This window comes from Dipodomys spectabilis, unplaced genomic scaffold (genome assembly GCF_019054845.1).
Source record: "Dipodomys spectabilis isolate Male_0828 unplaced genomic scaffold, ASM1905484v1 ptg000136l, whole genome shotgun sequence".
In the NCBI taxonomy this organism is placed as follows: Eukaryota; Metazoa; Chordata; class Mammalia; order Rodentia; family Heteromyidae; genus Dipodomys; species Dipodomys spectabilis.
Window position 1 is genome coordinate 13,747,293 of NW_024870813.1, and position 16,832 is coordinate 13,764,124.

The window sequence follows — 16,832 nt, forward strand, 5'->3', positions numbered from 1 at the left end:
AAACTCTATAGAGGTTGCAAGCATTCAGACGTGGCAGCCAGTTGTGCTTGTCACTGAAGGATTCTGCCAGCTGATGGGAATATTCACTTCCTGTTCCTCCCACCTGAGTCCTGCTGATTACAGCTTTACAGTCACTCTAAACTCAACCTGAGGAACATGTTGAACCTCTACTTATGGCACTGTGTTGAGGATTTGAGAATGAGTGTTCCGTTTTTTAGGTCGCGACCTATATCCATTGTTATGGACGCCACTGGAAATATCAGCCTCTAAATACTCCATGATTGTGTTCTGCCGGGAACACTCACAATGAGGTTATGAGTCATCACAACATGAGAGCATTTCACTGCTTTCAAGGCTTCTTAGCAAGAATGGCAGATTCTTGGGGCTGGCAGGTACCAAGGTGTTCTGGGTTAATAGTCCTTGTAAATCCTACATGGTTTCTTCTACACCCGTGAAATTTGGCAAGGTTACTCAGTTTGCATTGCTACCCAATTGTGCCTGGAGAGCTCTGCAGCGGTTGCAAGCATTCAGACGTGGCAGCCAGTTTTGCTTGCCCTTGTAGCACGCTGCCAGCTGACTGGGAATATCCACTTCTCATTCCTCCTACCTGAGTCCTGCTGATTACAGCTTTTACCGCTATACTCTCCTCTACGTGAGGAGTAAACAAAACCTGTACTTATGGCACTGTGTTGAAGATTTGAACCAGACTTCCGTTGTTTGGAACACTACCTATGTCCATCCATTGCTATGGACGAAACCGGAAATATCAGGCTCTAAATAATCCACGGTTGTGTTCCGCCTAATGATCGCTGAAGTGCACACTCAGAATGAGGTCCTGAGTCATGTCAACATAAGATCATTTCACTCCTTTCAAGGCTTCTTATGAAGAATGCCAGATTCTTGTTGCCGACCAGCCCCCTGGTGTTCCAGAATAATATATCCTGGTAGAACCTACGTGATTTCTTCTACACCACTGAAGTTTGGCAAGGTTACTCAGTTTGCATAGCTGCACAATTGCGCCTGCAGAACTCTGCCGTGGTTGCAAGCATTCAGACGTGGGAACCAGTTGTGCTTGCCCCTGTAGAATGCTGCCAGCTGACTGAGAATATCCGCTTCCCCTTCCTCACACCTGAGTCCTGCTGATTACAGATTTACAGCTCCACACTCCTCAACCTGAGGAGTAAGGTGAACTTCTACTTATGGCCCTGTGTTGAAAATTTGAGAACCAAGCTTCCGTTGTTTGGGACGCGACCTATCTGTATGCATTTCTATGGACAGCACCGGAAGTATCAACCTCTAAAGAATCCACGGTTGTGGTGAGCTGAATGACCTCTGCCTTGCACACTCAGAATGAGTTTCTGACTCATCTCAACATAAGATCATTTTCTCTGCTTTCAAGGCTTCTTAGGAAGAATTCTGGATTCTTGTTGCTGACAGGCCCACAGGTGTTCCAGAATAATATATCCTGGTGAAGCCTACGTGATTTCTTCCACACCATTGAAGTTTGGCAAGGTCACTCAGTTTGCATTGCTGCACAATAGCGTCTGCAAAGCGCTGCAGTGTTTGCAAGCATTCAGACGTGGCAGCCAGTTGTGCTTGTCCCCGTAGGTCTCTTCCAGCTGACTTGGAATATCCGCTTCCCGTTCCTCCCACCTGAGTCCTGCTCATTACAGCTTTTAGAGCTACACTCTCCTCAACCTGAGGAGTAAGTTGAACCTCTACTTATGGCACTGTGTTGAAGATTTCAGAAGCAGACTTCCGTGGTTTGAGATGTGACCTATGTCCATCCATTGCTATGGACGGCACAGGAAATATCGGCCTTTAAATACTCCACAGTTGTGTTGAGCCCAATGACCACTGCCGGGAGCACTGAGAATGAGATAGATTCATTGCAGCCTAAGAGCATTTCACTGCTTTCAAGGCTTCTTAGGAATAAGGGCAGATTCTTGTGACAGACAGGCCCCAGGTGCTCCGAGTTAATACCTGCTTGTAAATCCTGTGTAGTTTCTTCTACACCCCTGAAGTTTGGCAAGGTTACTCAGTTTGTATTGCTGCACAATTGCGCCTGCAGAGTTCTGCAGCAGTTGCAAGCCTTCAGACATGGCAGCCAGTTGTGCTTGCCCCCATAGAATGCTGCCAGCTGACTGTGAATATTTGCTTACAGTTCCTCTCACCTGAGTCCTGCTGATTACAGCTTTTACCACTACACTCTCCTCTAGCTGAGGAGTAAGTTGAACCTCCACTTATGGCACTGTGTTGAAGATTTTGAGAAGCGGACTTCCGTTGTTTGGGACATGACCTCTATCTATCCATTGCTAGGGATGGCACCGGAAATATCAGCCTCTAAATACTCCATTGTTGTGTTGAGCCAAATGACCTCTGCTGGGAACACTCAGAATGAGATTCTGAGTCATTGTAACATAAGGGCATTTCACTGCTTTCAAGGCTTCTTAGCAAGAATGGCAGATTCTTGGGGCTGGTAGGCCCAGGTGTTCCAGGTTAATATCTGCTTGTAAATCCTACGATGTTTCTGCTACACCCCTGAAGTTTGGCAAGGTTACTCAGTTTGCATTGCTGCCCAATTGTGCCTGCAGAGCTCTGCAGCGGTTGCAAGCTTCCAGACGTGGCAACCGGTTGTGCTTGTCCCCGTAGGATGCTGCCAACTGACTGAGAATATGTGCTTCCCATTCCTCCCACCTGAGTGGTGCTGATTACAGCTGTTACTGTTATACTCTTCTGTTTATGGCACTGTGTTGAAGATTTGAGAATCCGACTTCCATTGTTTGGGACACTACCTATGTCCATCCATTACTATGGACGACACCGGAAATATCTGGCTCTAAATAATCCACAGTTGTGTTCAGCCTAATGATCTCTGAAGTGCACACTCAGAAAGAGCTTATGAGTCATGGCAACGTAAGATCATTTCATTCCTTTCAAGGCTTCTTATGAAGAATGCCAGATTCTTGTTGCCGACCTGGTGTTCCAGAATAATATATCCTGGTAGAACCTACTTGATTCATGTACAACCCTGAAGTTTGGCAAGGTTACTCAGTTGGCATTGCTGCACAATTGCATCTGCAAAGCTCTATAGAGGTTGCAAGCATTCAGACATGGCAGCCAGTTGAGCTTGTCTCAGTAGGCAATGCCAGCTGACTGGGAATATCTGCCTCCCGTTCCTCTCCCCTGAGTCCTGCTGATTACAGCTTTGAATGCAACACTCTCCTCAAACTGAGGAATAAGTTGAACCTCTACTTATGGCCCTGTGTTGAAGATTTGAGAACCAGACTTCTGTTTTTTGGGACACGACCTCTGTCCGTCCATTTCTATGGACGACACGGGAAATATCAGCCTCTAAATAATCCACTGTTGTGTTGAGCCCAATGACCTCTGCCAGGAACACTCAGAATGAAGTTCTGAGTCATCGAAACATAAGAGCATTTCATGCTTTCAAGGCTTCTTATGAAGAATTCCGGATTCTTGTTGCTGACAGGCCTTCTCGTGTTCCAGATTTATATCTCCTGTTAAAACCTAGGTGATTTCTTGAGACCACTGAAGTTTAGCAAGGTTACTCATTTTGCATTGCTGCCCACTTGTGTCTGCTAAGCTGTGCAGTGTTTGTAAGCATGCAGACATGGCAACCAGTTCTGCTTGTCCATGTAAGAGCCTGCCAGTTGACTGAGAATATCTGCATCCCGTTCCTCCCACCTGAGTACTGCTGATCATAGCTTTTACCACTACACTCTCCTCTACCTGAGGAGTAAGTAGAACCTCTACTTATGGCACTGTGTTGAAGATTTGAGAACCAGACTTCTGTTGTTTGGGACGCAACTTTTGTCCATCCATTGCTATGGACGGCACCACAAATATCAGCCTCTAAATACTCCATGGTTGTGTTCAGCCGAATGACCTCTGCCCGGAACACTCAGAATGAGATTGCTTCATGGCAACATAAGAGCAGCATTTCACTGCTTTCAAGGCTTCTTAGAATGAAGGGCAGATTCTTGTTGCTAGCAGACCCCCAGTTGTTTTGGGTTAATATCGGCTTGTAAATCCTAAGTGGTTTCTTTTACCCCCCTGATGTTTGGCAAGTTTACTCAGTTTGTATTGCTACACAATTGCACCTGCATAGCTCTGCAGCAGTTGCAAGTGTTCAGACATGGCAGCCAGTTGTGCTTGCCAGCTGACTGGGAATATCCACCTCACGTTCCTCCCACCTGAGTCCTGCTGATTACAGCTTTGACCGCTACACTCTCCTCAAACTGAGGAATAAGTTGAAACTCTACTTATGGCCCTGTGTTGAAGACTTGAGAACCAGACTTCCGGTTTTTGGGACATGATCTCTGTCCATCCATTTCTATGGACGGCACTGGAAATATCAGCCTCTAAATAATCCACTGTTGTGGATTGTAAGCATTGAGATGTTGCATTCAGTTGTACTTGTCCTTGTAGGACAGTGCCAGCTGACTAGGAATATCGGCTTTCCATACCTCCCACTTGAGTCCTGCTGATTACAGCTTTTACCACTACACTCTCCTCTACCTGAGGAGTAAGTTGAACCTCTACTTATGGCACTGTGTTGAAGATTTGAGAACCAGTCTTCTGCTCTTTGAGACGTGATCTATATCTATCCATTGTTATGGATCGTACCGGAAATATCAGCCTCTAAAGAATACACAGGTTTTGGTGAACCAAATGACCTCTGCCGTGCACACTCAGAATGAGGTTCTGAGTCATTACAACATACGTTCATTTCACTGCTTTCAAGTATTCTTAGGAAAAATTCCAAATTCTTGTGCCGACAGGCCCCCAGGTGTTCCAGATAAATATATCCTGGTAAAATCTACGTGATTTCTTCTACATCACTGAAGTTTGGCAAGGTTACTCCATTTGCATTGCTGCACAATTATGTCTACAAAGCTCTGCAGCGTTTGCAAGCATTCAGCAGTGGCAGCCAGTTGTGCTTGTCCCGGTAGGACACTTCCGCTGATTGGGAATATCCACTTCCCATTCCTCCCACCTGAGTTATGCTGATTGCAGCTTTTACCGCTACTCTCTCCTCAAACTGAGGAGTAAATTGTACCTCTACTTATGGCACTGTGTTGTTTGGGACACGACCTCTGTCCATCCATTGCTATGAAAGGCATTGGATATATAAGCCTCTAAATATTCCATGTTTGTGTTGAGCCCAATGACCTCTGCTGGGAACACTCAGAATATGATTGATTCATCACAACAGAAGGGCATTTCTCTGCTTTCAAGGCTTCTTAGGAAAAAATCCAGATTCTTGTTGCCAGCAGGTCCCCAGATGATCCGGGTTAATATCTCCTTGTAAATCCTTCATGGTTTCTTCTACACTCGTGAAGTTAGGCAAGGTTACTCAGTTTGCATTGCTGCAGAATTGCACCTGCAGAGCTCTGCAGCAGTTGCAAGCATTCAGACGTGACAGCCAGTTGTGCCTGCCCCCATAGGATGCTGCCATCTGACTGGAAATATCTGCATGCCTTTCCACCTACATGAGTCATGGTGATTACAGCTTTTACCATTGCACTCTCCTCTACATGAGGAGTAAGTTGAACCTCTACTTATGGCACTGTGTTGAAGATTTGAGAACCAGATTTCTGTTGTTTGGGCATGACATATGTCCATCCATTGCTATGGACGGCACCAGAAGTATCAGCCTCTAAATACTCATTTGTTTTAAAATTTTGAGAACAAGTCTTCAGTTGTTTGGGATGAGAACTATGTCCATCCATTGGTATGGACAGCACCGGAAATATCAGCCTCTAAATAACTCCACGGTTGTGTTGAGCCGAATGAACTCTGCCGGGAACACTCAGAATGAGGTTCTGAGTCATTGTAACATAAGAGCATTTCATTGCTTTCAAGGCTTCTTAGGAAGAATTCGATTTTTTTTTTTTTTGCCAGCAGGCCTTCCTTCAGGTGTTCTGGTTAATATCTCCTTGTAAATCCTACGTGGTTTCTTCTACACCCCTGAAGTTTGGCAAGGTTACTCAGTTTGCATTGCTGCACAATTTCATCTGCTGAGCTCTGCAGCTGGAGCAATCATTCAGACTTGGCAATCATTGTGCTTATCCCCATAGGACGTTGCCAGCTGACTGGAAATATCACCTTCTCTTTCCACTCTCCTGTGTCCTGATGATTACAGCTTTTACAGCTACACTCTCCTCAACCTAAGGAGTAGTACCTCTACTTATGGCACTGTGGTGAAGATTTGAGAACCAGACTTCCGTTGTTTGGGACGCGACCTTTGTGCATCCATTGCTATGGACGGCACTGGGCATATCAGCCTCTAAATACTCCACGGTTGTGTTTAACCGAATGACCTCTGCCAGGAACACTCAGAATGAGGTTCTTAATCATTGCAACTTAAGAGCATGTCACTACTTTCATGTCTTCTTAGGAAGAATTCCAGATTCTTGTTGCAGAGAGGCCCACCGTTGTTATGGGTTAATATCACCTTGTAAAACCTTCGTGGTTTCTTCAACATCCCTGAAATTTGACAAGGTTACTCAGTTTGCATGGCTGTACAATTGCACCTGCAGAGCTCTGCAGTGGTTGCAAGCATTCAGAAGTGGCAGCCAGTTGTGCTTGTCCCCATAGGACGATGCCAGCTGATTGGGAATATCTGCTTTTCATTCCTCCCACCTGATTCCTACTTATTACATGTGTCACCTCTACACTCTGCTCACCCTGAGGAGCAAGTTGAATCTCTACTCATATCACTGTGTTGAAGATTTGAGAACCAGACTTCTGTTGTTTGGGGCACAACCTATGTCCATCCACTGCTGTGGACGGCATCGGATATGTCAGCCTCTAATTAATGCACGGTTATGTGGAGCTGAATGACCTCTGCCCGGAACACAAAGAATGAAGTTCTCAGTCATTGCAACATAAGAGCATTTCACTGCTTTCAAGGCTTCTTAGGAAGAATGCCAAATTCTTGTTGCCGCCAGGTACCCAGGTGTTCCAGGTTAATATCTCATTGTAAATCCTTTGTGGTTTCTTCAACACCCCTGACGTTTAGCAAGGTTATTCAGTTTGCATGGCTGTACAATTGCGCCTGCAGAACTCTGCTGAGGATGCAAGCATTCAGAAGTGGCAGCCAGTTGTGCTTGTCCCCGTAGGACGATGCCAGCTGACTGGGAATATCCGCTTTCCATTTTTCTCATCTGAGTCCTACTTATTACAGATTTTACCACTACACTCCCCTCACCCCGAGGATCAGATTGAACCTCGACTTATGACACTGTTGATTTGAGAACCAGCCTTCCATTGTTTGGGACGAGACCTATGTCCATCCATTGCCATGGACGGCATCGGATATATCAGCCTCTTAATAATGCACGATTGTGAGGAGTCGAATGACCTCTGCCAGAAACACACACGAGGTTCTCAGTCATCCCAACATAAGAGCATTTCACTGCTTTCAATGCTTCTTAGGAAGATACCAGGTTCTTTTTGTCAGCATGCCCCCAGTTGTTCTGGGTTAATATCTCCTTGTAAATCCTACGTGGTATGTTCTACACGGCTGAAGTTTGGCAAGGTTATTCAGCTTGCATTGCCTCACAATTGTGCTTGCAGAGCTCTTCAGTGGCTGCAAGCATTCATATGTGGCATCCACTTGTGCTTGTCCCCATAGGATGCTGCTAACTGACTAGGAATATCTGCTTCCCCTTCCTCAAACCTGAGTCCTGCAGATTACAGCTTTTACCGCTATACTCTCCTCAACCTGAGGAAAGAGTTGAATCTCTACTTATGGCACTCTGTTGAAGATTTGAGAACCAGACTCCATTGTTTAGGACCCAACTTTGTCCCTCCATTGTTATGGACAGAACCGTAAATATCAGCCTCTAAATACTCCACGGTTGTGTTTAGCTGAATGAACTCTGCCAGGAACACTTAGAATAAGGTTCTGAGTCATCACAACATAAGAGCATTTCACTACTTTCTAGTCCTCTTCGGAAGAATACCAGGTTCTTTTTGCCAGCAGGCCCCCAGTTTTTCCAGGTTAATATCTCCTTGTAAATCATACATGTATGTTCTGCACGGCTGAAGTTTGGCAAGGTTACTCAGTTTGCATTGCTGCACAGTTGCACCTACAGAGCTCTTAAGTGGTTGCAAGCATTCAGATGTGGCATTCAGTTGTGCTTGTCCCCGTAGGATGCTGCCAACTGACTGGGAATATCTACTTCCCCTTCCTCTCACCTGAGTCCTGTGGATTACAGCTTTTACCGCTATACTCTTCTCAAACTGAGGAATAAGTTGAACCTCTACTTAAGACACTGTTTTGAAGATTTGAGAACCAGTCTTCCATTGTTGGGACCCGACCTATGTCCATCCATTGCTATGGATTGCATCAGATATATCAGCCTCTAAATAATGCACGGTTGTGTGGAGCTGAATGACCTCTGTGGGGAACACTCAGAATGAGTTTCTGAGTCATTGCAACATGAGAACATTTCACTGCTTTCAAGGCTTCTTAGGAAGAATACCAGGTTCTTTTTGCCAGCAGGCCCCTAGGTGTTCCATGTAAATATCTCCTTGTAAATCCTACATGGTCTCTTCTACACCCCTGAAGTTTGGCAAGGTTAGTCAGTTTGCATTGGTGCACAATTACGCCTGCAGATCTCTGTAGCCAGTGCAATCATTCAGACATGGCAACCAGTTGTGCTTGTCCCCGTAGGACGCTGCAAGCTAACTGGGAATATCCGCTTCATTGTCCACTCACCTCAGGCCTTCTGATTACAGCTTTTACAGATACACACTCCTCAACCTGAGGAATAAGTTGAACCTCTACTTATGGCACTGTGTTGAAGATTTGAGAATCAGTCTTCAGTTGTTTGTGACGTGACCTATGTCTATCCATTGCTATGGACGGCACCGGAAATATCAGCCTCTAAATATTCCACGGTTGTGCTGAGTTGAATGATGTCTGCCGGGTACACTCAGAATGAGGTTCTGAGTCATTGCCCCATAAGAGCATTACACTGCTTTCAAGGCTTCTTAGGAAGAATTCCAGATTCTTGTTGCTGGCAGGCCCCCAGGTGTTCCGGGTTAATATCACCTTGTGAATCATACGTGATTTTTTCCACATGCCTGAAGTTTGGCAAGGTTACTCAGTTTGCATTGCTGCACAATTGTGCCTGCAGAAGTTTGCAGTGGGTGCAAGCATTCTGACGTGGCAACCAGTTGTGCTTGTCCCTGTAGGACGCTGCAAGCTAACTGGGAATATCCGCTTCACTTTCTACTCACCTGAGTCCTGCTGATTACAGCTTTTACAGATACACACTCTTCAACCTGGGGAGTAAGTTGAACCTCTACTTACGGCACTGTGTTGAAGATTTGAGAACCAGACTTCCGTTGTTTAGGACGCGACCTTTGTGTATCCATTGCTATGGACGGCACCGGACATATTATCCTCTAAATACTCCATGGTTGTGTTTAGCCGAATGACCTCTGCCAGGAACACTCAGAATAAGGTTCTGAGTCATCGCAACTTAAGATCATGTCATTACTTTCAAGTCTTCTTAGGAAGAATTCCAGATTCTTGTTGCAGAGAGGCCCCCAGTTGTTCTGGGTTAATATCTCCTTGTAGGAGTTCCGGGAAGATGGCGGAGGAGAAGCTGGAATCTGAACAAGCTCTTGCATAGAAAGCAGTTTCAGAGTTCCAGTGAACAGTCCCAAACCAGAGAATCACACCAAGTGTGCCATCACAGGACAGAGAGTTAGTCAAGAGAGGGGAAGCCAAGCAGACACATCTGAGCGCCTGCCAGCAGCTGCCGCTGCGGCAGCAGGGTCGTGGTGGCGATCACCACCGCGGGGGCATACCTGAGACACAGTCCGGGACGAAGGAGCCAGACGCAGCGGACGAGCGGATTCTACTCAACACCAGCAAGAACTGACAAGGAGCGGACAACTGCATCCTGCACTTTGCAGACCAGAGATGACCCAGGATCCAAGACTCGGCGTGAGTAGAAGTCCGACTTCCTCACTCCTTCTCAGGGAGCAGAGGAGGGAAGGCCACCCCTCCCCCCCCAGCACCGGTGATCTCCATCTTGGATACTGACAAAGCTCGGAGGAGCTGCTAGCTCCAGCTCAGGCCTGGGAATAAAACGAGTCATTTAGCAGGTCACAAGAACTTAACGGCGAAGTGACCTCACAGACTCAGTTCCATAGAGGGAAAAGTCACCCAGCTCAGGCGCCAGCCATTGGAGTGGCTCTCCTCACCCGGTAACCAGAGCCAGAGGCTGCCCCTCCCTCGAGCAGCCACCACAATCAATTGAAAAACAGAAACCCTGAGAATGGCTCCATGCTGGGTGCTGTGAGTTTTTTTTTTCACAAAATAGCCCCAGGGAAAAGCTACTGTTTGTTGAAAGGCCTCAACTCTACCCAGAACCTAACCTCATCACTGCATCCACCTCTTTTGTGATTCTCAAAGCAGATCACCCTCCCAGTAAACTAACCTGGGAGGGGGATCTCAAAATCTTGGGTGAAGCAGAGCATTTTTCTGCCTGTTCCAACAAACTGACTTAAGAAACCAATCAAGCCACAGGACCTCAAGCTGACCAGAGACTCCAAACAGACTCTGGTTACAGACAAAAGGGAGATACAGGACTCTTCCCACCCCTCACCCCCCCAAAAAAAATCAAAGAACTTTTTTTTTTCTTCTTCTTCTTTTCTTTTTTCTTTTTTTTGTTTTGTTTTGTTTTTTTCGTTTTTTGTTACCTTATATATATAAAATATTTTTTTTCCTTTTCTAAAACTTTTATTAATCTTTAATTTTTGCCTCTTCTGAAAAAATAATTGTTTTCCAGTAACTTTTTTTTTTCTCCTCTTATAATTTTTATTTTAGGAATACGTGAATGTGTGTTTTCCTTTCTTTTCTTGTCTTCTTTCTCTTTTTCTTTCATTCTTAATTATCTTTTTGTTTTTTGTCTAGCTCTACTGAACTTCTGATCTTTTCTTCTCACTTTCCTATCATTTCCACATTTTCCTCTTTTGTTCTTCTTTATGTGACTTAACTCTTGTCCTGCACATCCTCAGATAAACCCGTAGTTAACTAGTAGACCCTATCCCCCATTGTGTACACACTTAATCCACAAACTTATTACTCAATTCAAAACCTCTGACACTTAAATTCATTAATAGCAGTACTACCTATTTATACCTATATAATATTTTAAGCATATTTTTAAAGTTTTTCACATCTCCTCTATGTCCCTCCCTTTCTCTCAACATATTCACATTCCTCTCTAAATAGATGGTCTTTTAATCTCTATAATAACATTAATTTTTACTTTTCTATTTTTTTTTTCTGGTCTCTTTTCATTCCCCTTTCCCTTTCTTCTTTTTCTCTCTCTCTCTCTACTTGCATCCTACCCAACCTATTTCCTGCATTGTGATTAGGACATAGTTAACTCTCTCTGTGCCTCCCCACACCAATCTATTCCTATTTTTTACCCACATCTCTCCCTAACCCTAATAATTTCTGGTTTTCCAAATTCTTCTCTGCGGTTCGAAGTCCTTTAACATGTAGTTGTTTGATGTCGAATAGATGTATCTGTTGAACTAGATTGTATCTGTAGACTATTGACTGTACAAATGCAAACTTTGGTTGATGGTTGCCTTAAGATAGTGTTCTAGCACAAAACTGGTGCTATCTTCATCTCAAATGGGCAGAGTAAGCCGGAAAAACACAAGAAAAATGGCAAATTTGGGTATCTCAATTCCCAATCTTGATAATCAGGGGTTAGAACAGATAATGAATAATCCAGAGGAGAGTTCCCAAATAGCTCTACAAACACTGCTGGCAAACATGATAAATGAGAAGTTTGACAACGTACAAAGGACTTTGTATGAGCGTGATAGGGAGAGAGAGGAGGCATCCCAGAAGTTTATACAGGAATATCATAAGCATGAGGAAGCTACTTAAAAACTGATAGGAATAGAATAGGACAGGATTTGAGTGAACAACTTGAGAATACTCAAAGAGAAAGGGAGGAATGGCGTGAGCAGGCTGAGAACACTCAAAGAGATCTGCAGGAATCCCACGAATGGGAGGAAGCTAATCAAAGAGTAATACAGGAATTGAGAGACCAGGTAGAAAACACACAAAGATCACTAACGGTATTCATGGAATCCATTAACAAAGAGCTGAAGGAAGTCAGGGAGACCACAAAGGGAATGCTGAATGGAACCAAACAGAAGGAATGGGAGCCCAAAGAAACCATAACCAATCAACTAAGTGATTTGAGGACAAACACTGAACACCAAATTAAGGAAGTAAAAAAATTCATACAAGACCTAAAACAGAGCTTCAACAAAGAACTTGAAGCCATCAAAGCTGACCAACTAGAAGGAAAAGAGATAAAAAACAAAGTAGAGAGTCTTGACAGCAGGTTAGACCATGCAGAAGATCGAATCTCAGGGATTGAAGACAGCCTAGATATTATAGAGAAAGAATATACAACCATCCAAGACAAGTCCAAGAAATATGATAGATCTATCCAACACCTGGAAGACACCATCAGAAGGCCTAATCTAAGGATAATGGGTGTAGAGGAGCACCTAGAAACAGAAGTTAATGGTCTAGGAAATTTGTTTAACAGGATCCTAGCAGAGAACTTCCCAAACATGCAAAAAGATAGGCCTGTCCAGATACAAGAACTTTTAGAACCCCAAATAGACCAGACCAGAATAGGACATCCCACCTTCACATTATAATCCACACAGGATCAACTCAGGACAAGGAAAAGATCCTTAAAGCTGTCAAGGAGAAAAGAGTAATCACCTATAAAGGGAAAACAATTAGAATCACCTCAGATTTCTCAGCAGAGACAATCAAAGCAAGAAGAGCCTGGAATGATGTATGCCATGCCCTAAAAACAAACAACTATCAATCAAGAATACTGTACCCAGCTAAACTCTCCTTCATAACTGAAGGCCAAATAAAAACCATCCATAGCAAAGAAAAAGTGAAACAATACATCTCCACCAAACCAGCCCTACAAAAGATTCTTAAAGATGTCCTACACATAGAAAACCAACAAGACCGCAATAAAGGCCAAGAAACTGCACCCAAACTGAGAATCTAAGAACCATAGGAAGAACCCAGTTTTCGCAGCCCCCAAGAAGGTAGATAACATGGCGGGAACTCCCAAATACCTCTCAGTCCTATTTCTTAATGTTAATGGACTGAACTCTCCAATTAAGCGACATAGACTGTCTAGTTGGATTAAAAAACAAGACCCTTCTATCTGCTGCCTGCAGGAGTCACATCTTGCCTGTAAAAACAAACACATTTTCAATGTTAAAGGCTGGAACAAAATCTACCAAGCAAACGGCCCCCATAAATAGGCGGGAGTTGCAATCCTAATATCTGATAAAATAGACTTCAAATTAAAATTCGTGAAAAGAGATAAAGAAGGTCGCTACATACTAATTAAAGGATCTCTCCTTCAGGAGGATATTACAATTCTAAATATTTATTCGCCAAACAATGGAGCACCCAAATTTATCAAAGAAACACTACTTTCCCTCAAATCCCATATAGATCCAAAGACATTAATTGTTGGGGATTTTAACACACCACTCTCCCCACTAGATAGATCAACTCGGCAAAAACTCAACAGAGAAACCGCAGATCTAAACAGCTGCATAGATCAACTAGACTTAACAGACATCTACTGAACATTTCACCCAGCAGCATCAGAATACACGTTTTTCTCAGCAGCACATAGAACGTTTTCTAAAATAGACCACATTTTAGGCCACAAAGCAAACTTGTCTAAATTCAGAAACATTGAAGTTATACCTTGCATTCTCTCTGACCACAAGGGAATAAAATTAGAACTCAACACCAAAAGCCACCAAAGAAAGTCCGGTATCACATGGAGGCTGAACAACACACTGCTGAATCATGAGTGGGTCATGGAAGAGATTAGAAAGGAAATTCAAATGTTCATGCTATTCAACAAAAATGAACACACAAAATACCAGCTCCTCTGGGACACAGCAAAGGCAGTACTCAGAGGCAAGTTTATAGCTCTGAGCTCCTACATCAACAAATTGGAGAGATCTGAAACTAACAATCTAATGACACATCTAAACCTCCTTGAAAAAGAGCAGCAAGATAAACCCCAATCCAGTAGATGGAAAGAAATAATCAAAATTAAATCAGAATTAAATGAATTAGAATCCAAAAAAACTATAGAAAGAATCAACAAAACAAAGAGTTGGTTCTTCGAAAAACTTAACAAAATTGACAGACCCTTAGCAAAGCTTATCAGAAAAAGAAGAGAACACACCCAAATTAATAAACTCAGAGATGAGAATGGAAACATCACCACAGAAACAACCAAGATTCAGAACATTATAAGGGAATACTTCTCAAAACTTTATGCTAATAAGTTTGAGAACTTGACAGAAATGGACCTTTTCCTAGCAAATATTGACATGCCAAAACTAAACCAAGATGAGTTAAACTATCTTAACAGGCCCATATCAAGCATTGAAATAGAAAGAGCAATAAGAGACCTCCCAGCTAAGAAAAGTCCAGGACCAGATGGTTTTACAGCGGAATTTTACAAGGCCTTCAAAGCAGAGCTCACACCAATTCTCCTCCAACTCTTCAATGAAATTGAAAGAGAAAGCTCACTACCGAACACATTCTATGAAGCCACCATAACCCTCATCCCAAAACCAGGCAGGGACTCATCAAAGAAAGAGAACTATAGACCCATTTCTTTGATGAACATTGATGCAAAACTTCTCAACAAAATTTTGGCCAATAGACTTCAACAGTTCATCCAAAAAATCATACACCACGACAAAACAGGATTCATTTCAGGGATGCAAAGCTGGTTCAATATACACAAATCAATTAATATTATTCATCACATCAACAGGAGCAAGAATAAGAACCACATGGTTATCTCAATAGACGCAGAAAAAGCATTCGACAAGATCCAACACTCCTTTATGATGAAGGTTTTGGAAAAATTAGGAATCCATGGAACATTCCTCAATACAATAAAGGCTGTATATGACAAACCTACAGCCAGCATTATACTCAATGGTGAAAAACTAAAGCCATTTCCTCTTAACTCAGGAACAAGACAAGGATGCCCACTCTCTCCACTTCTCTTCAATCTAGTATTAGAATGCCTAGCTACAGCAATAAGACAAGATGCAGACATAAAGGGGATCCAAATAGGGAAAGAAGAAATAAAACTCTCCCTCTTTGCAGATGACATGATCTTGTATTTAAAGAATCCCATAGACTCCACTCCCAAATTACTCAAGCCGATTCAAAACTTTGGCAAAGTAGCAGGTTATAAAACTAACCCCCCAAAATCAATGGCTTTTCTGTATGCCAACAATGAGAAAAGTGTGGCTGAAATTAGGAAAGCAACTCCATTTGTAATAGCCCCACAAAAATAAAATACCTAGGAATTAACTTAACTAAAGAAGTGAAGGACCTCTATGATGAAAACTTTAAAATCTTGAAAAAGGAAATCAACACAGAAGTTAAAAAATGGCAAAACCACCCATGCTCCTGGATTGGAAAGATTAACATCGTGAAAATGGCAATACTTCCAAAGGCTATCTACAAATTCAACGCAATACCTATCAAAATTCCACCCTCATTCTTCAAGGAAATAGAAGAGGCAATCCAAAAATTCATATGGAACAATAAAAGATCCCGAATAGCAAAAACGCTCCTCAATGGAAAGAACACTGCTGGAGGAATATCAATACCAAATTTCAAACTCTACTATAAAGCCATAGTAATCAAAACAGCTTGGTATTGGCATAAGAACAGACCTCAGGACCAATGGAATAGAATTGAAAACCCAGAAATGAACCTACAGACCTATAGCCATCTAATCTTCGATAAGGGAGCTAAAACAATAGAATGGAAGAAAGACAGCCTCTTCAGTAAATGGTGCTGGCAAAACTGGTTAACTACATGTAGAAAACTAAAGCTAGATCCTTATATATCACCCTGCACCAGAATCAACTCCAAATGGATCAGACCTTGAACTCAAAGCAGACACTCTGAAAACATTACAGGATGGAATAGGAGAAACCCTGGGTCTCCTTGGCTCAGGCCGAAATTTTCTGAATAGAGACCCGGAAACACAACAAATCAAAGAAAGGTTGGACCAATGGGATTGCATAAGGTTGCAGAGCTTCTGCAGGGCAAATGACATAGCTAGCAAGATCAATAGAAAGCCCACGGATTGGGAGAAGATCTTTACTAGCCATACAACGGATAAGGGTCTCATATCTAAAATATACTTGGAACTCAAAAAATTAAACCACCAACAACAAACCCTCAAAGAATCAACTGCCCAATAAGTAAGTGGGCAAAAGACTTAAAGAGAAGCTTCTCTGAAGAAGAAAGAAGGATGGCCAATAGACACATGAAGAAATGTTCAACATCCCTAGCCATAAAAGAAATGCAAATCAAAACAACATTGAGATATCACCTCACTCCAGTTAGAACAGCAAAAATCAAGAACTCTAGAACTCTAACAACAACAGATGCTGGAGGGGATGTGGACAGAAAGGAACCTTACTTCACTGTTGGTGGGAATGTAAATTTGTCTAACAACAACAGATGCTGGAGGGGATGTGGACAGAAAGGAACCTTACTTCACTGTTGGTGGGAATGTAAATTTGTTCAACCACTTTGGAAAGCAGTATGGAGGTTCCTCAAAAGACTTCACATAGAACTCCCCTATGACCCAGCAATCCCACTTTTGGGCATTTACCCAAATGATCACAAACAAGACCACACTAAA